The following is a 21455-nucleotide window of genomic DNA, read 5'->3' as shown; positions in this document are numbered from 1 at the left end:
TATTATTCTATGCAATCATTATTTCCAAGTTATGCTTAAATTCATTTACACTGTAAATAAGTACTGAAATAATAGAAAAATTATCCAAAGATGAAGAAAAAAAACCTAAGAACTCTAGATATTGTTGAATTTAGCTATACTCTCCAGTAATGATGCGATTTGTTGTTCATGCTTTATATTTGTTTTTTAAATATATAACAGATCTACAAATGTAAAAAAGTATATTTAGGAAGAGGAAAGGGGAAGAAAACTTACACAATAAGAAAATCTCATAATCTATTGATAGTAGGTCACTAAATATTTACTGGAAAACCAAATGCTCAAAGTATAGAAAGGGTTATAAAATACCATGTCTTTACTACCAGGCAAAAAATCGGGCAGAAATTCTTTGATTTCACATGTAGGATTGTTGGGAAGTTCAGGAAGAAGCAGATGGAAAATTCTTGCAAACTGATTTAGATTTGTGCTGGAGTTGAAAATGATGAGGTTCTCTGGGTCCTTATTAGAAATTCCATTTGTTTAAAGAGTATTTACAAGTATCACAGAAAATCTCAAGATTGAAAGGAAACTCAGAGTTCATTTTTCCCAGTTTTATTCAATTCAGAATATTTGATTTGCCTGATTAAACAAGCAAAGTTAGAAATGATCTCCAGAAGTATTACATAATTACCGATATAAAAAACTCCCCTTACTAGGTAAGATAATTTTAAGTTGTTGAGATACATCTGTTGTAAACACTGTGAGCTGACAGTGGGAACACTGTGTCATTTAGTGAAATGAGTAATACACAGCAAGATGTCAATGTATTACGGAAGACCAGTACTGTGAGTATTTATTGTCTTGCTATAATGCCTTGAAAACATGAAATGTGTCATATTCAGCCATATTTGCAAATTTCAGATTCATTTACAGAATCAATTTAACATTTTCAATTGGTACTACAACAGATACCACGGGAGAAAAAAATAACAAAAAATCCTTCAAAACCTCCCAAATGCAAAACTCATCCGATCATGCTTAGGAAAGTGTGTTCTTTTCTTTCCTTGGTAGGATTAATCTGAACAGTAGTGCAGAACTTCTGGTCTAGTGTTTATTTTCTGTAGGTAAAGGAAAATGTGAAGAATTTGCCCATTTTTTTTCATCTGCATATTCACTCAACATATTTTTATTTCACACCTACTCCACACCAAATGTCTTTACCTGCTGTTAGTCCAAGATGAAATAGACATGGTTATCTACCTTCAAATGAATCAAAATTTAGTGGAACCAACACTGTGGTAAACAGCAATTATAATATAGCAGATTAGCAAAGTTTCTTTGGGCAGGTAAAGGATGTACCTAAGGCCCAGAGTATGATTATCTTGAAGTATTTTTAGAGGATTATTACTAAGTGAAATATTAATAAGAGTAGTAAATAGTCTAAACAAGGTGAGGAGGCAAAACATATCAATTCACTGGAGCAAGGAGACAAGGTGGACCATGGAAAATTATGAGATTTGAAAGTTTGGAAGTAAAAGGCTTCAATAAGGGTGAGAAATACTACACAGGAATTCTTGTCACTTAAGGATTAGGCCATAAAAAGGCCTAGGGTGTTGTAGGAAACTGAAGCTGTGTATTAAGGGCACAGAGATCTACTGAAGTATTATGATCTAATATTTGCAATTTAGAACAAGAAGAGTGTTAATGTAGAAATAACTGGGGGAATAACTATGTTGTAATAATGACATTTAGGAGAATATGTCATTATTTAGGTGCAGGATGATGATAGTTTGAACTGAGTTGGTTATCATGTTGATACAGAGAACTGAATAATTTAGAAAGGAAGAAAGACAGAATCTTTAGGCCCTAACAAAATGATGCAGATTCTCTGGTTTCTAACATAAGGTAAGGAAAGGATATGGCTATTCACTGACATAACAAAAAAAAAAAAAAAAAAGGAAAAAAAAGAAGAGCAATATTTGGGGACCAAAACTAGGAGGCCACCTTCATTAGCTGTGCTTCTGTCAAATTCACAACTAAATGAATATCCTTTTGACATATCCTCCCCTCTCCATTTTCTCTTTTCTTTTTCCAGAACTCTCTCTACTTGAAGGTTATCCTCCTTGGCTAATTTTTTTTAAATTTACTATTATCTGCTTCTTTATCTTTATGACAACTTTTGATGATTATATAACCTATTGGATATCATAAAATGATAGTTATTATTTTGATGCTTCTGAAAATAGAACAACATGACTATATAGCTAGCCCATTCAGGCAGAACTATGTCTTATTAGAAGCACTGGGCAAAGAGTACTTACTGTCTATTATATTTACCTGGATGTGCTTTCATTAATCCTGCCCCTCAAAGTAAAATGGATAAAAAATGCAAACAATAATCAACACACTAGAGTGGTAATATCATTAAAAATCACCTTATGATAAAGAATATTAACAGGGATAAGGAAGGATATTTCTTTATAATAAATGAGTCAATTTACCATGAAAATTTAACAATCTTAAATGTGTGTACATATCAACATCGCTTCCAAACAAAGAGCAACACTGATACAAGTGAAAGTAGGAACAGACAAGTCTAAAATGATAGTTGGAGATTTCAACATCTCTCTTTCAGTAACTGCTAAAGTAAGTAAACAGAAACTCAATAAGTATATAGAAGTTTTAAATAATATTATCAAACAGCTTCCTTTAATTGACATTTGTAGATTACTATAGCCAGCAAAGGTAGAACACAGTCTGAAAGAGTACAAGGGACATTTACTACAATAGAACATATACTGGTTGTAAAATAAGTCTTGACAAATTTTAAAAGATTGAAACTTTACAGTATGGATTCCTTTCCCAAAATACAATTAATTATTTATCAATAACAAAAAAATCAATAACTAAAAATCCTGGAAAACTCCATAACTATTTATAAAGTAACAAACTCTCCTAAAAATTCCTATGTCAAAGAAAAACTCACAAGGTAAATTAGAAAATATTTTAACTACATTTTAATAAAATATGATATCACCTAAAGCAATCATGGAGGAAAATCATGTTTTACATTTTCATGCTAAAAAAATAAAGGTCCAAAATCCATTATCTAAGCTTACAACTTTTAAGAGTTAAATTAAAACCCATTTACTTAGAATTAAGGATAACCGAAATAATTTTTTAAAAATAAAAAACACAAAAAGGAAAAAAATAAGAGCAACTGGTTCTTACAAATGAAAAATAAAATTAATAAAATTCCAGAATGTTTAAGGAAAATAAAGAAAACACATATTTTCAATGATAACAATGAAATAGGGATTATATCTTCCATCATGGAAGAGATAGTGTTTCATTCTTACTAGAATGGACATTTACTCTGGATATCAAATTTGCCTTCCCTGCATGCAGTGCTTCTTCCAAAACTATCTTCTGTGGTCTTGCAGAATGCCTTATCCATCATCATGTTATTCCACACAGCATTGTTTCTGATCAAGTAACTCAATTTATAGCAAAAGAAGTGTGGCAATGGTCCATACCCATGGAATCACTGATCTAACCATGTTCTCCTCCATTCTGAAGTGTCTGGTTTGACACAGTGGTGGGCTAGCCTTTTGAAGACTCAGTTATAGTTCCAGCTAGATGACAACATTTTGCAGGACTGGGGCAAGGTTCTCCAGAAGGCTGTATATTCTCCAACTGAGCACCCAATATATGATGCTGCTTCTCCTACAGCCAAGACTCAAAGGTCTAGGGATTAATAAGTGGAAATGGGAGTGGCACCACTCGCTCTTAAACCTTAGTGACCTACTAGCAAAAATTTTGCTTCCGTTTTGTAACCTTATGTTCTGCCAGCCTAGAGAGGTCTTAATCCCAGAGGGAAGAATGCTTCTACAAGTAGATACAAAAAGGATTTAATTTGACTGAAGTTAAGACTGCTGCCTGACCACTGTGGATTCCTCATGCCTCTGAATTAACAGGCAAAAATGACAATTACTATGTTAATCTGGGTGGTTGATTCTGACTACCAGGGAACAATTAAACTGCTACTGCACAATGGAGATAAGGACATAAAGGAATCCCTCAGAGCACCTCTTGGTATTACTAAAGGGCTATGGACTGACTATTTGCGTCCTTCCACAATTTATATGTTAAAACTCTGATCTCCAATGTGATGATATTTGGAGGTAGGGCCTCATGACTGATCATGTTTTCTTCTCATTTTGCTTATTAATAAGATTTTAAGTTCTGTACCAGAGCTATCTTACATAACAATTATTCACTCATAGTTTATTTATATTTATGTTGCTAAATTTGATATTTGGATCTAGATTTTTTTCATGTGTAGTCATAAGTGATATTTTCCTTTTTTATGCTGCATCTGTCAAGACGTTTCTTGGGAAAAGGCAGCTTTATAAAATTTCATAAAAAATTTTATCTGCCAAAGATTTGGGACAGTTTATAAGAAACAGACATTTCCTGATTAATGATATCATTTAGTTTTAAAAATCCATATGCCTGCTTGATTGTACTAAAGTCTATTGCCTATGATTCTAAATGGGAAGATTATATTTGTGTTACACATCTACTGAACTGCTCCATCAAATTCCAAAGATTAATCAAAGCACAGTACACACTTATGTAAAAGTAACAATCGCATTGAAATGTAAAACACTTAAAACCTCATTTCCTGGTCACCTATTTGCAGTTATAGCTTTCCTTACACTGAAACAATTTTCTGATTTTTTGCTTCATTCTCCATATGCAAGGCAATACTTTCTCAATTTTTTAGAGGTCCATTTTTAAAACACTAAAGAAAAACATGAACATATTTAAACTAAAGAAACATATTCAGGACAAATATGCAGTTGCAGAGAATGGTTCACACTGAAAAGGAGGCTCTGAAGCCTTCTTTAATTTCAGAAAAAAATTCAGACATGCATCTCCACAGTTGGCATTTGACATTTTTCAAAACATGAACTTGTGAGCCTGATATTCTACAGTTATATTTGAAATGTAACTCATATTTTCTACTTGTTTTGTTTATTTAAAATGTTAATAATTTGGGGGAAATTATTATAAAAATTTTATATGAAAGTGTTGGTTAAAACGATTGTATTGTACAATACTTAGACTCTATAATGTCACTCTATTGAGAAAATCTTACCTGTCGAAAATGTCCACAGGGAACAAGAGTTTAACGAGTAGATGCAACAGATTAATAAAAAGGCAAAATTTGCTGTTGTATATTACAAATAGGGAGATAAGTAGTTTCTCAGAAAATATTTCGATAGAATCCAAAGCAAAGGTTTGAGCCCTCTATCTAGAAGAATAAATTCCCAATACTTCTTTGCTACTGTTAAAACACATGCTCATGCTCACACACACACACACACGCACATGCATAAGACTGCAAAAATAAACAAGAAAAACTACTGATATATTATGCAATGACATGAATTTATCCCAAAGCATGATCCTGAGTCAAAGAGGCCACACATATTTTAAATTCTATTTATAAAATGTCTAGAAAAGGAAAAAATTGCCTACAGTGGTGGAAATTAAACAAATGATGGCCTGGGGGATGCAGTAGGAGAAGTGCCAGCAATGAGGTCCTGGAGGAAGTTTTAAAGCAAATGGAAATATTCTATACCTGACTGGGGCTATGATTATAAGAGGGACTAAATATGTTAAACCTCCTAAAAATACAATTTACATAAATGAGGCATTCATTTATATCTCAATAAAGTCTTTTAGAAAAAAACCACACTCAGATAACAGTAGTTCCATTCCTCCTTAATAGAAAGTTAAATTATACTTATATCTAGAGAAATAAGAGTAGAAGGCAGAAATTTCAAACAGATTTCCTTGGGAGAAACACATTGAGAACCACTGTTGAAAGCATAACCACTGGGACAATCTAAGGAACAGTATATGGCACAACTCAAAATTTACTTATGTCTCTAAATAAGTGTATTTATTTGGTGATAGGTTGTGACTGCTTTAGTAGCAAGGGCATCTATGGTAATGATGTACTTTATCAACCACACATTACTTTCTTTTCACGTCCACGCCTTTGTCTCATAAAGAAAGGCTTTTTGTTTTGTTTTGTTTTGCTTACAAATTATGATTATCCTTCTTTCATTAGAAATACAATGGACACTTAAGAAATGTTCATTAAAATAGAGGGAATTTAACCCAGGAATGTTTGGCTAAAGCTTATAACTCTCAAATACTCTCTCTCTCACACACACACACACAAGCCTAGTAGCCTATATTTGTTTTAATAGTTTTATTACCATCAAGACCTACATAGTCATTTTCTGTGGAATTTAGAACCTGCTTACTAGATGATAGCCTGACAAGATTTATATTTAATCTGGATTATGTTTTTTCAAACACTCCTTGCTATAGAGTCCACAGAAAATAATATAAAAATAATAAAAAGCTCTGTTAGAGTGATATATGTTATATTATTTAGTAGTTCAAAACTATTCTAAACACATATACATATGCTTATTTGTATATATAGATATATGTTTGTGTACATGGTGTTTGTGTGTGTGTGTAGAAATGGACACTGTCTAAAAATGTATACAAGATTTTGCTTTAATGAATTCATACCTAACATAATGCTTTCATGGAGAGATTGTAAAATGCATACACATGATAATTTTTAGTGTAGCCAAGCTCTAAACCTACCATCTCACAAGAATGTACATTTAAAGCCTTGTCAATCAGAGCATAATTAGTTACACTCACATGCAGAACAGATGGGAATGTTGGAAATGTTTCCTTTCCTTAGCATGTCAGGGAAAAAAATGCAGATGATGATTTTATGTACATATCTCTATGTGTGTATGTGTGTGTGTGTACTACAAGTTGTAAAATATAATTATAAAATCTACTTAATACAGCATTTAATAAAGCAGTTAAAGCACTTATTAAACTCTGACAATGTGGTGATTTTGTCACTCATATCAGCTCCGGAGAACTAAGGGATCTTTGCCTTGATTTATCTCAGTGTTTATTTCAGAAGCACCTGGTATTTGACAGCTGTTTTGCAGCAGTGCTTTTAAATATGCAGTGGTCAACCACCCTGAACCAGCTCTGACTTGACCACAGGAATGAAGCTGTGCAGATGAGATCTGGAGGTGTCTGAAAAGTTACCTTTGCTAATTACCATGCTAAGATCTTTGCCCAAGGGTAGGGTTGGGGAGATTTGTACTCTGTTAGGCACAATCTATGCCCTGTGCAAAAAAGCATGGAAGACTGTGCATGCCCAGCTGCCCGTGGAAATCTCCACCCTTTCCTTAGAGCCCTGATGACAAGTTTATCTGTTACCCCTTAAAATTCCCTTACTCTTCTCCCTGAAGGAAGGAGGTGTTTTTAGAGCACAAGTTCTAACTTCTCCATTTCTTGAACAATAAATAAAGTTTCTGCTCTGCTTTACAGAACTGGTTTCATTTGCATTTGTAACTCCAGGCAAAGGACCCCTTAAGGGGTTGCTGACCCTTTGGGGATTAGCAATAGATACCTAAACTTCCTCAGACCACACTCAAAATCAGTGTCTTTGGAGGAGACAAGTACAGTTAAGCACATATTGTAATAATGGCTGCTTTTCTCTAGCATTTTTATATATACAGAAATGTATTTCAAAACCTTAGAACAAACACCATTCCATGGTTGCATGCTAATGAACATTAAATAACAATGTTATTCTTTAATAAACTAGAAAATATCCTAATTCAGATTTCTATTGATCCCATAAATATGCATCATGTCATGGAAAGGACACATCATTTGCAGTCAGAAATCCTACATTTGAGTTATATCTTGAAAAAATGTTAGAGGTGTGGTCTAGGGGTATCATTAGCTGAGGCTGATACTTCATCTGAGAAATAAGACAATAAATTCCCAACTTTTCATGAAGATCGAAATCAAAATTAGATATTTTTAGAAATGCAAACCTCTGTCCAAATTATTGATAATATAAATCAAATCATATAGTTTGTACATTCATTTTTGTCTATAACAACTGCTAATGTAAACAATCCTTCCCAAGCTTTATTCTTCCATGTAAATTAAATCAGTAAAATTTGCATTGATAGGCACATCTCAATGATATTTAAAATGTGCTCATGTCTTTATTAATTCTGCCTCTGTCAAGTAGCAGGTAACATAACATTAGTGTTTAAGGCATTTAATAAAATCACAATTTGAGAGAAACTGTCTCCATATTTTTAAGTGGTATCGTTTGTGGCTATATGAGCTAGGCACCTTTATATTTAACTTATTCACATCACAATAAAAATGAATATCCTTGATAGAACTAAGTTTGTATGGTCTTAAAAATACTAAAATTATATTATTGAAATTAATTTTTAATGTTTTATTCAGGGGTATAGTTAAAAATATAAGAACCAACATAGAATAATTGTCTCTAAGTATCTTAATCAAATACATCGAGAGAGTTCCTTCAACAAATGAAGTGCTTTCAAATATGCTTTTATAGAAGAAAAAATAAACAATTCCACCTTTTACTTAAATTTGAATTAGAATTTTTGAAAAATAATGAAATCCAATATATATACTTATTTATTACAGTTAAAATAAAGCTGTAATAAGTATTAAAGATTTTGACAGGGTGGTCATGTTGACAAATATTTGGCTCTTTTCCCCCAGGACGGAAAGTATAAATTAATTATAATTTGGCAGATGGTTTAATTGTAGGGCCTCTGGCTGGAGAGCAAACTATGATAGAAGTCATATATAATATTTATGGACAGTAAGAGTGAAGGGCAGTTCTAAGGAGTTTCAGAAGCATCAAACGTTCCCAAAGTATCTACATAGTTGTCATCTTCTGGATTTTTCTTTCAAAAGTTCAATTTGGAAAATTATGCAACTGTTTCAAGTTCTACATATTAGTGGATTTTTTATTTCTGTAAACCATTTTCAAAGTTTTAACTAACAATTCAAATAATTTTTAAAGTAATGACATCACAGTGAAACAAATTTTGAAATCAAGCAGGACCCTGCAAGGCCCTCCTGGGTACAAAAGTGTCTCTGTAGCTCCCATTTCTTGTTTGTCAGAAAAGACTTTAGTCTCCTACTTCTTCCCTGAGTTCCAAAGAGCAGGCACATACAGTTCCCAAGCAGGGAAGTGAGGGTTTACAGAAACAAAGTAAAAGTACTTAAATAAGAAAAGTAATGACAATAGTTCAGCAATAAAACAGAGTCCTAGTTCCTCTTCAAGTGATATGCATAACAATTGACACATATCTTTGAGTTGTTATGCAGGAACAATGACCCCCCTCCCCACCTCCAAGTGGAGGATGGTGACTACATGCTGAGTACAAGCACACAGACCCCAGACTGTTTGGAATCAGAAGGTAGATGAGTGAGATTCCTGAAATACCACCTTGTTATCTCACCACCAACCAGTCAAAAGAAAGTTATGCATCGTGCAGCACTCACCGACAAACGTTGCCTTTAAAAACCCTTCCCTGAAAGCCATCAGGGAGTTTGGATCTTTTGACCATGAGTTACCCATTCTTCTTGCTTGGTACCTGCAGTAAACACTGTATTTTCCGTCACTACAACCCAGTGTCAGTAAACCAGCTCTGCTGCATGGCAGGCAAATGGACACAAGTTCAGTTCAGTAACAAGTTGATTTCATATATATAGACATATATATACATATATATATGCACACACACATATACACATACACACACATAGATATGTATGTACATATATGTATATAACAAGAGATTCACTTTGTTTCCTCTGATAAAATAAGATTGTTACTGTTTCTAATTTTAAATGGAATTTTAGAGCTGCCCTTGGATTAAGTTCTCCTCAGGAGAAACATTTATGAATAAACATATAAAAAGTTAAAAATTACATTTAAGAGTTCCATGAACCAGACAGAGAGACAACACAGTGCTGGTGTCTGAATAGATTCTCAACTCTAAGGCTGATGCAACTGTGTTGAGGCTCAATGGGTGTTACATGATAAGCTGTCTTAGCTAAAGAAAGAAGTTCTGTCCACTAAAGAAGGGATGGAAACATTTTGCCATGTCACACTCTCTAGGCAACATGCCTAGATCAAACACTCAGATTTTCTCCTTCAAGGGAAGGAGTGCTGCTCTTAAGACTATCAAGGCAATGCCTTCCCTTTTATTTGTTCTTCAAATTAATAACAGAAAACAACACAGTAGAATGATAGAGGGTGTAAATTTCAGTACAGTGTCTATATTCTGGAAAGTGTAGCCCTACAGGGAAAAATCAACTATTCGTAGAAAGGTGAATAGATTACAGATCTGACTGCAAGTTAAAATTCTGCTGCCCCCAACCCTCTCCATTTTTAAAAATATCAATGCCTGGACCCACCCTACAGTAGTTTAGTCACAATCTCCAATGTACAGGAAAATCCTAAATTATCTAAAATCAATACTTCAGGCCAGTCAGGCAGATGTATTAACATACCCTAACATGCTGTTCCTGATATTTTATTCATAGGTAACTGATGAAAGAGACATGAAATATATAGCCTAAGGCTGTACTTTTAATTACCTTGGACTTGTGTTTGATGCTGTGCTTAAGCTATGTTAGAAACTGAGGGTCTTACCTCTACTGGCTTTCTCCGGTTTAGGCTCTGAAAGCGTTTTTGTCCTCTTTCCTACTTTGATTCACAATCTTTCTAGTCTTACAAGAAGAAACCTATTCCTGTCAATGTTGCTACCTTCCTCTCCCCATCCTCTCCCCACCTCCAGCTCCCTTTCCTCCTCCTCACCCTCTGCTTTTCTGTAAGTTGCTATCTTTTTTTTTTTTTAACATTTTATCTTGAACTTATTTTAGACTAATAAGAAAAGTTGAAAAAAATTACAGTCCCCCTAACCCTGCTTCCCCTAATGTTAATATCTTATATAGCCATAGTAAAATTATAAAAAACAAAAAATTACCATTATAATATTATAACTAAACTACACACACTATGCAAAATTCACCTTTTTTTCTCTAGTATCCTGTTCCTGTTTTGAGGTCATAATTAGGATTCCATGCTAGTTGTTCTTTGTCTCTGTTTAGTCTCTTCCAGATTGTAACAACTTCATATTCTTATCTTTCACAACTTTTGACACTTTTCATGAGTATGATAAGTTATTTGGCAAAATGTCCCTCAATTTATATTTGTCTGATGTTTGTTCACGTTTAGAATAAAGTTAGGCATGATCAGCAATAGTAGCACATCAGTGATGTTCGTCTTTCTCAGTGTATCATATGGAGGGGATGGTCTGTGATATTGAAATGTCATTATTAATGATGTTAACATTCATCACTTGGCTCAGCTGATGTCTTCTGAGTTTCTTGCTGTAAGGTTACTATTTTTTTCTTTTGTAGTTAGTATCTTGGAGGAGAAATTCTAAGACTAGTCAAATCTTCTTTCTCTTCAAACATTCAATTATGCATCCATGATTTCAGTAGTACTATACATTTAATATTTAAAATGAGAGATATTTTTCTTGAATTTTAATGAAATTTTGCAATGAGAAAGGGTAGTCAAATGTGCTCATACTGAAGTGGTATGAAGCATCTTAATTTTTTTTAATGTTTTAATTTTGATGTTGGTGAAGAAAGATAAGGATTTCTAAAAATTCATTCTATATTGATCTTTTGGATAGTGAAAATAGTTTGGTTTAAAGCAAACAAAAATCAAAGAGAATTTCACAGTACATGCTATTTGAAACAAAGTTTTACTTCTACTTGTATCAAGTTTTGTCCCCTTATATAGTATAGTAATTACAATTTCTCAATGGCTCTTAGATGAAAATAAACAAAGACGTCAAAGCACTATTTCAGATACAAAAATCTGGGCAAAACAAACCAGTCAAATATTGTCCAGCTTAAAATGGGCTATTTTATTTCCTATATTTTCTAGATGTTTATAGTGAGTTTAACTACTTTTAAAATGTGAAAATATTTTTAAAATAATGTTGGTGTTGACCAGCAAAAGTAAACATCCTCTAATCAGGAAACAGTGTACATAGCTTGATATGAAATATATGGTAGGCATAGCTGTGATCATTTCTCAAAAGTGAGCTTTCTGAAATAAATCAGTGGATTTATTTACCTAGGTCTCATTTTAGAAATTAAAGTCTCTTTCTGTGATATTAAGCAATTTTTATTTAAAAATAAATATCCATTTCAAACTCTACTTTATACATTGAAGTTTCTGCTAGTGACTTTCATCTTTTATTCCATTTTTGGTATTTCTTAGCATTTTTAAAAAATATATTTTTATTGAAGTACAGTCAGTTTACAATGTTATGTCAGTTTCTGGGTAGAACACAATACTTCAGTCATATAGGAACATACATACATTCGTTCTCATATTCTTCTTCACCATAGGTTACTACAGTATATTGAATATGGTTCCCTGTGCTATGCAGTATAAACTTGTTGTTTATTTTATATATATTAGTTAGTATCTACAAATCTCAAATTCCCAATTTATCCCTTCTCACCCTTAGCATTTTAATGTTTTTTATCACAGAAACTGGCATGTGAATGTATTTTGTCCCCAATTTCTGGCTAATCATTCTGGATATCAGTTTTGTCCCTTTTATATTTCAAGTTTGATGTATGAAACAATATATTTCTGATTCTTAATATCCATGAAATAATTTAGCCCTTCCTACTCTTAATACATCCTTTAGAGATTAGTTGATTGAATGTTTTTATTTGGTAATAATAAATAGAAAGAAAATATGAAATATTACACTTTGGCTTCTCTATTTCACACTATTCATTAATAGAATGTATTATGTGTAAATTACATAAACTTTGGCATTGATATTGCAAGTAGTTTCTTCCTGGATCACTTATATTTTAGAATTAACCTTAACCTTTTAAGAATAAGTTTTTGGACCAAAGTTAAACAAATTGGATACATAAATATCAGGCATAATCTTACGTTATTCAATGTAATACTTATTAGGTTAAAATCACACTTATTTCAAAGAGTATGATTCATATTTGAATAATATAATTAGATAAAATGGCAGAAATATTTAGACTACATGAAATACCATTTTAGCCAGAAATAGATATGACAGAAAGTAGTATCACATATGAGTCTTTCAATTTAGCCAACTATCCAAAACTAAATCTGAATGGATTACAGAAAGAATATAAATGCAATAAAAGAACTAAAAATCTACCATAGTGTTATAAACATGGGTATTTGAATTTGGGAGTCGAAAAGCTAACTTAAAAAGGCAAAGGCAGTGTAGACACTGTGGTAGATTCAGAGATGGGGAAAGTAACAGTAGTTCACTTTTTTTGTTTCTTTTGTTCTTATCATAGCTCCAAAACCAAATTATTCTATGGATTATTTAATTTGAAGTCTCATATAATGATTTATAATTTCTAAACATAAACAGTTTTATTAGAAAATATAGTCTGTGCAAAAATAAATTTATTAAATTTCCAGACACATAAATCAATGAAGTTAATTTTCTTTGTGAAATGTACAGATTTAGTGTTATATATCTGGAGCTTCACCTGATCTCAATATATACAACTATGGAAAATTTTATTAAATAGCCATTTTTCTTTGACATTGTCATTTTTAAAAACTATTTGCATAAAAGCAAACAACCAAAGAAGAAAGAACATCAACTGTATTTTCTTTCTTGTCTGGCCAGCTCACTATTTCTCATAATTAATTTAAAACATTGTTATTTTGGGACATCTTCTTTCTTGCTTACTTCGTTGTTGCCTTTACTTAGTGTCAGACCCAGAGTCTATCACCATGAACACTAAAAGCCTTCGAGAATGCATTTTAAATTAGAAGAATTAATTACTGTTGAAATTTAAGGGACTTTTTTCAGTTCTGCCACAGACAATATTTTTGAACAAAATCTCATTGGCCTCATTCTCTCTGATAATATTTTGAACTAGAAATAACAGTCTCAAAGGAGTACACAAATCTAAACTAGATGACACATTGGATTTTGAACCTATTAAAGACACTGAAAGCTTGAAGGTTATCATAATTTTTTTTCTTTAATTGTTAAAATTTTAAGATGCTGTTTCTATTTCTCCATAGAGGGAATATGATAGTGATGACTTTTATTTGCCCTATATAAATGTTCCATTTTACCTTTAGCTTACAGGACACAGTTTGCCAAATCATGTCTTAGAGGACACACATTGAGAATTTCATTTTTATTTAGCTATGGTGACTGAAAGACAGGTTTTGCTACCCTTTTATTACAGAAATGATGTTGGTGAATTTTTTTTTTTAATTTGCTAGCCACATGAATTAGAATTTTCTTTTTTTTTTAATATTTTTTATTGATTTATAATCATTTTACAATGTTGTGTCAAATTCCAGTGTTCAGCACAATTTTTCAGTCATTCATGGACATATACACACTCATTGTCACATTTTTTTCTCTGTGATTTATCATAACATTTTGTGTATATTTCCCTGTGCTATACAGTGTAATCTTGTTTATCTATTCTACGAATTAGAATTTTCTTGATTTTGTACTTAGGTCATATGCTAAATTTCAATTCACCTTCACCCCCACCCCCTCATAAAACAGAGGAATCCAATAAATAAATATTTGGAAAGATGGATTTGATATTTATATTCTGATGAATTCTCAGGTAGAACAAGATTTAATCATGTGGCCTGTCAATAGTAGTATAAATATAGTTATTTGAAAACTAGCTGTATATTTTCCCTTGGAATAGATGTTTCCTTTTGTAAGTCTGTTTTCATACTTCCACATAACCAAGTGCTCCCCCCATTTCCTTTATGAATAATCCTGTCTCCTCAGTGACCACAGCAAAATGACATTAAAAAAATATGGGTTGATATGAAGGCTATGAATTCCAAGGTTTAAAAATAATTTCCACTCTGTGTGGAGGAAAAAAATCAAATATTCTTCAATTAAAATGCAAGAAAAGCTAAATCTAATAATAAATTTGGGATTTATTTAGTACTTATGAAACACTGAGTAAGCTTTTTTCTCCTTAAGTAGGGTTAATGATAGTGCATACTCACTGGGATTTCATGAAGATTAAAACACATAGGATAGTGTTCAAGATTCTAGCTGCATGTTAAAACACTTAACAAACTATACCTATTTATAGAAAATATATATTGAAGGCTAGATCAAGTATATTAATAGGAAAGTTAAATACAGAAAGTAATAGGTAAAATGATGTCTGTATAAATGACAGATTCTAATTCCTACTTTGTGGAATAGACAGGACTTATAAAGATGGAGATAAAAATGACAGGAGAGAATTCAAGGTTAGAGGGCAATACAAAATTCACACTAGTCATAGTGGTCTACTTAGATGGCTGACATCAATAAAAGCAGTGTGAGATAACTAACATCTGTTGACCTCAGAAATAAAAGTCAGTTCTTTTACCAGTAAAAATGAATTTATTCCAGAAAAGCAGAGAATTGCAGTTCAGGACAAGCAACCCACAGCAAGAACAATAGGCAAGTCCAAAACACAAAGGAGAGGAATATTATTTTCTAGAGAAAAATGAGCAAGTTGAGAGGGGCTATTCTGAACAAAAATCCACTGGAAAAAGTGAGAGTTCAGGGTGATGACAATTTCTCATTGGCTGAGTTGCTAGGGTAGTCAGTTTCATACAGGAGATGCAATTTATATTTTTCCCTGATGCAGCCTATAATTGATGATTCTTTCCTACTGATAATTTTTGTTTTGAGGTCTGTAATTGACAATTTTTTGTAACTGACATGGAGTGGTACTGGATGAGAGCTCCTCCTCCTGGCCTCCCAACCCCATTTTAGTGAGGTTCCCCTTTATTAATTTTCAAACATCTAACTAATAGAAATCAGAAACATATTTAATAAGCAATAAGACAAAATTAAGAAAGACCTTGAATGTAAATATAAAATTTCATGCTTTATGGCATCATCCTAAGTAAATGCATGTTTTAGACCTGAGGAATTCTAGCTGGCAGTGGAAAGCAGAATGGATGAGGGTAGAAATATGGAGACAATCTTAGAGCAGGTATGGAAAATTAAGTGTGAACTGGGGGGACTCTGGACCTGGGTCCACGAAGCACAAATGGAAAAGGAAAGTTAAATTAAGTCATACTGGAATACAGAAAAATATAATTTGATGGCATATTTTCAAAGTATAAATATAAGGAATGGAAACAATGCAATACAGTGAAAAGAAATGGTTCATGTTTCAGCTCTGGCTTTTATCTGTCGTGTGCCTTGATAGGGCAAGATAAATAACCAAAGTGCAGTTTCCTTTTCTATAAAATGTGGATGACAGACTATGGGCAAAATAATACCTATAGAAATAATAGTTACTAAATTTTTTTTTAGATTTTTTTTTTTAGTTTTTTTTGTCTTTGATTGCCAGTACAAGGATATTGTGTGTAGTAATTAACACAGAATCTGGATAACATATGGATTAAATAAATGGTATTAGTGTTAGGTAGTTAGATAAGGAGGGGCACAGAGCAGATAGGTGAAGGAGAGGGAGGATGCTCCTGAAAATGGTATTATGCCTGCCTCCAGCATAAAAGGACTTATTTCATCTAAATGAGTGCCAGCAAGAAACTTAGAACCCAACAGCCTCAACTGCTCAGTAGCAGGAAGGACTTAACTGGGCGTGACCCAATGCTCATTGTAATATAATTAGCACTGCAGTTTAGGCCCCTCCATGGGTTTTTCTGTGTACACCATGGGTAAGGACATGCACAAAGGGGAAGAACATGACTAAGCGTTACAGTGTCAAGAGCCATCCATCACTCAGAAGACCATCTCTAAGCAAGGGTATAAGAAAAGGGGCACACAAAGACCGTGGCTTTTCCTTTCCTAAGTAAATCCTTTAAAATCTTTTGCTGCACAACGTACCATCTCCCATCTATATTCTTACCTTTTGGATAAGACAAGAACTGGGATACTTTCCCTTTCCCTTTTTGGGTAATATCAGCATTATGAACATTAAGAGAAAAACATAATGAAAGATGATTTTTAACCTCATTGCTGCATGAATTGGAAGACTGTACTGTAATTCATAAGAACAAGAACATAGAGGACATCCACTTTGTGGCTAGGGTAGGTAGAGGGGAATTTTAGGATAACACAGTATGTACCTGCTTTAAAAGGCATGTTCTCCATTGAGTAGAATTAGAGTAAAACTGTTAGGAGCACACAATCCTTACAAAAGAAATAGCTTTCTTTTCCTTTCAGTTATTAAAACTCAAATGCCATTGTTCTAGTTTGTCTCACCTAGTTTTATTTTTCCCCAGTGGTAATAATAGTCTAATACAGCAAACCAATTTAAATCCAAGCCAACTGATAAAACAGATCATATTATACCACAAGGGATTCTGACCAAACTCTCCATTTGCCTACAGAGATTATATTCATGAACATTTCTTCAGTGATTATCCAAATTACAAATCAGAAGTAAACTTTTATATAAACATAGTTTGAAAGCAGGTGGTGTTTTGATTATTTGCATCTGAACATTCTAATGAAGCCATGAGATATGAATAGATGGTAATTTATTGAAAGAAATGAAAAAGGGAGTTTTTAGCTGAAACCTCAGGGTGAGAAGAATGCTTCATGAAATCACCAAGTATGAAATTTAAATTCTCCTGCTGAGTTAAATATGCCTTGACAATGTCAATGAACTTGGAGAAAAATGACAAATTGCTATTATATGCTCAAGTTTCCAAAAGTCATGCTGTTAGCTATTGTAAATATTGCAGTATACTACTGAAAGGAATGCTTTATATTTATACTCATTTTTTGTACAAAAATCTTGTCTTTTACATTGCTATAAACTACAGCTGAGTTCAGAAAATATGTAATAAAGATTTATGAAACTTTTTCCTCTCTTAAAAAATGACAGTACATAGTTGAATTCTGATTTTAAATTTTATTACATATTTTTTAATCTTAGTTATTATCTACAAAACCATAAACTCCCTTACCCTTTATATGCCTACAACTGTGTATACTAACTTTTTGATAATATTTTCACTCTCACTGCTGAACGCACAGTTACAGAGTCCAGTAAAAGCAGAAATGGTCCAATTACATCAGAAAGCTTTTTATTTTCAATAGAAAATAAAACTACCAAAGGCCCGGGAGAAAAATAATAGACAAGTAAAATGTCAAATAAAATAACAATATTAAAAATATTATTTTTTCTAATTATCACACTGAACAGAATGGTCTTGGTTGAAATTCTGAGAACTATGGAAATCATTTTTATGTTTAAACATGATATTTTAATCATGATATTTTGATGAGAATGATGTTAAAGAAAGATTTTTAATAAGTGAATTGATAATTATTAACTTTAATGACATAGAGGTAGAATCATTACCTACAAATAGTAATTAAAATAGCTATATTTTAATAAGAATAACATTTTTGACAAGATAATTTTAATGCTGTCATCATTTAATCCTGTATCCTTACATAGAAAATTTGGCATCATAATTTATTACTCTCTCTTTCTGACTCATACCAAATCAGTCATCAATTACTATTAATAAAACCTAGTAATATCTGTTAAAATTGGCTACTCTTCATTCCTCACACTTCTGCCTTAATGTAGACCATTATTTTTCTCATTTGAACTATTTTAAGTGTCTTCTATCTTATTTCATTTTTACTAGACTTTCTACCTTAATGCATCCTTAATATAAATTTCAGAACTATTTTTATAAAATTAAGCAATAATTTTACTCCACTATCTGTAAACCTCTTTTGTTAATGCAAACTATAAGGTATAAACCCCACTTATTAATTTGGCCCATACAATTTGGGCCAATCTACTCTCCCAACATCCTTCTAGCTTGTTGGTTCCCACAGACACATCTATGTTCATTCCACACGGAATATGACCCTGTTCCAGACTTTTCCATGAGTCATTTTCTCTATATATTATATTACTCCACCTACCATAAATGACAAAAGTAATTAATAATTAATAATTTGATCAGCAAAGTTCTATACTTCCTCTCAGACTCAGTTCAATTGTTACCACCACAATGAAAACTTCCCTAATACCCCTAGAAAGATTTGGTTTCCCAGTCTTTGATGTGTTCCTAACACTTCATTCTCTACTCTATAATAAAACTCACCACATTTACACTCATTAATTTGTTTAGACCTTTGTGCTATCAAATGTATTATAAGGGCCAAGATTCTGACACAACAAAGAGAGGTTGGTGAAACAACATGGGACCTTATATCTAATACAGAGTCTCCTGCTATACTATGGAAATCCTGAATCAAACTGTGCATTTTTAAAGGGATCTTCATGTGATTAGTTTAAAAATCCTGCTGAAACATATATATATATTCTTCTATTCTTTGGGCCAAGTACAGAGCTCAGTTCTCAATTAAAACTTACTGAATGATGAACATTTTAAGTTGGAACCTAGTACTATGAATTTTACTGATGAAGTATATTATTTAAACTCTTGAGAGTTTATTACAATTTGACAATAGTAAGTCATATGAAACACAATCCTTTTTTCTCTACTTCAAATTTTTATGTTGGTGATAACAAGAGGAATAGTAAATCATTAGCATTCCATTTCAAACATTAAAATCAGGAATTAGTTTGTCAACTGGTTCTCTTCCTTATACAGTCATTAATGGTAAATTTAGGACTCTTGCTAAATCAACTCTAAAATGCATATGGATTATATACATATTATTCTACCTAATTCGCATGCTATGATATAATACCCTTGAGAAAATTCACATTTGTGCAATTAAAGCATCTGCCTTTTTTTTGACTTGCACTGAATTTCCTGTTAGCTGATAACTTACTTATTCAGAACCTATACAAAAATAAGGCTCAGATCTAATATGAATTCCTGCTGCTCAAGGGACAAATCAGTCTCTGAAAATTCATCCAGGGCTGACTGAAGGTCATCAGTGCAGGACTGTGTTTCTTTAAACTGAGTTGCTAGATATGGACAGACCACTGAATTCTAGATTGTAAGCCTCTCTCTCCTTTGCCTAAACATACTGAAGAGAAATTCAGAAAAATTTAAGCAGCTCTCCTATCTTCCTCTGAGAATGCAATAGTGGGGTCTATTGCAGGAGGATACACAGAATACAGATTCATAATCAACGAGGTAGCATTTTATTTAAGAGAATAATATTCCTCAATAGCTAATCATAATAGAAATTTATTTTACATCACTGTCTCATAAGACTGAAGAAACATGTCCATGAGGGTGCAGGCTTAAAATGAAAATATAATTAAGAAAATCACTCTGTATATCCTCTGAAAAATAACATAATGATTAAATACACATATTTCAATGGGGAAAATTCTATTTTAATCCCCAAACTACATTTTTTTGGAGCTAGATCCACATGAAAAAGTTATATCCTATGAGGTCATGAGTATACAAAATAATTTCTACTGGTTTCCTGTTTACTGAAACCAGAGGGAAAAAACACTATTAGCTAAAAAAATCCAGTTGAAAAGTATCCAGAATAAATCTATATTATGTTAATTATTTATTTGTTTAATTGTAGGTGTCAATGCTAAATGCTATCCTCTCCATTGATTAGCCTGCTTTAAAAGTTGGATCCCTAGTACTGTATACTATTAATTATTATTAAAAAAAAGATCAAAAGGCTCAATATGTTAGTTTCTAAGTGGGAGTTTGAATAAAAAGTTTCTGAGTTGAAACTTTTCCACTCTTAGAACATGGATATATTACTGAGAAAAAAAGTGTTTTCTTTGGTTTTGGCTTTTTATTTATACAATTTTTAGATATAAAAATACAAAGTTGAAATCATGTCCTTTGATGCTAAACCAATTTACATCTCTATCATTTCTATCTTCTAAGATAATGAAAATATTGCACAATTAAAAGCTCTTGAATTGGTCCCATTGTGAATAGGCCAAGAGGCAGTGAATCTGCCAAAAAGAAGTAGAACAGCTGTGAAGATGCCAACACAATTGAGTACTCCATATTTACATATTTCTAAATATGGAAATTTATTGAACACTTATGGGCATGGAATGACAATGGGGTCAATTCAACCATAAGGCAATGCTGAGACACCTTCATTTTGACCTCTTCCCTTGGCATAAGTTATGTCTTAATGGATGCATGTCTAGCCACAGACTGTATACGCAGATGGGGAAAAAAAGAAAGCATAAAACATGATGACCACCTATGAAATAATAGTTTTAAAATATTATCTAATTAACTAACTAAAAATAGATAAGCAATATTTTATTTTATTTGGGAAACAGTATATTGGATTTCTTTTATGTGAAAATAATCATATAAAAATATGAATATTTCAAATTAAAAATTCAAAAAAATGTAGATTTAATTTTTCCTCAAATTTTCTTTATCAGTGTAGAATCCTACTCCATTTGCCAAAATCAGGCAAATTCAAGGTATC

General features: G+C 32.3%; 1 long non-coding RNA gene across 4 annotated transcripts in view; it reads right to left on the bottom strand.

Moving 5' to 3' along the window:
* The window catches only part of LOC140696184 (uncharacterized), a 704768-nt gene that overhangs the window by 571127 nt on the left and 112186 nt on the right, over nucleotides 1-21455 (bottom strand). The window lies entirely within an intron of this gene.

This window comes from Vicugna pacos, chromosome 1 (assembly GCF_048564905.1).
Source record: "Vicugna pacos chromosome 1, VicPac4, whole genome shotgun sequence".
NCBI lineage: Eukaryota > Metazoa > Chordata > Mammalia > Artiodactyla > Camelidae > Vicugna > Vicugna pacos.
Note: the sequence above shows the minus strand (reverse complement) of the source record. Positions and strands in the feature narration are given on the sequence as shown.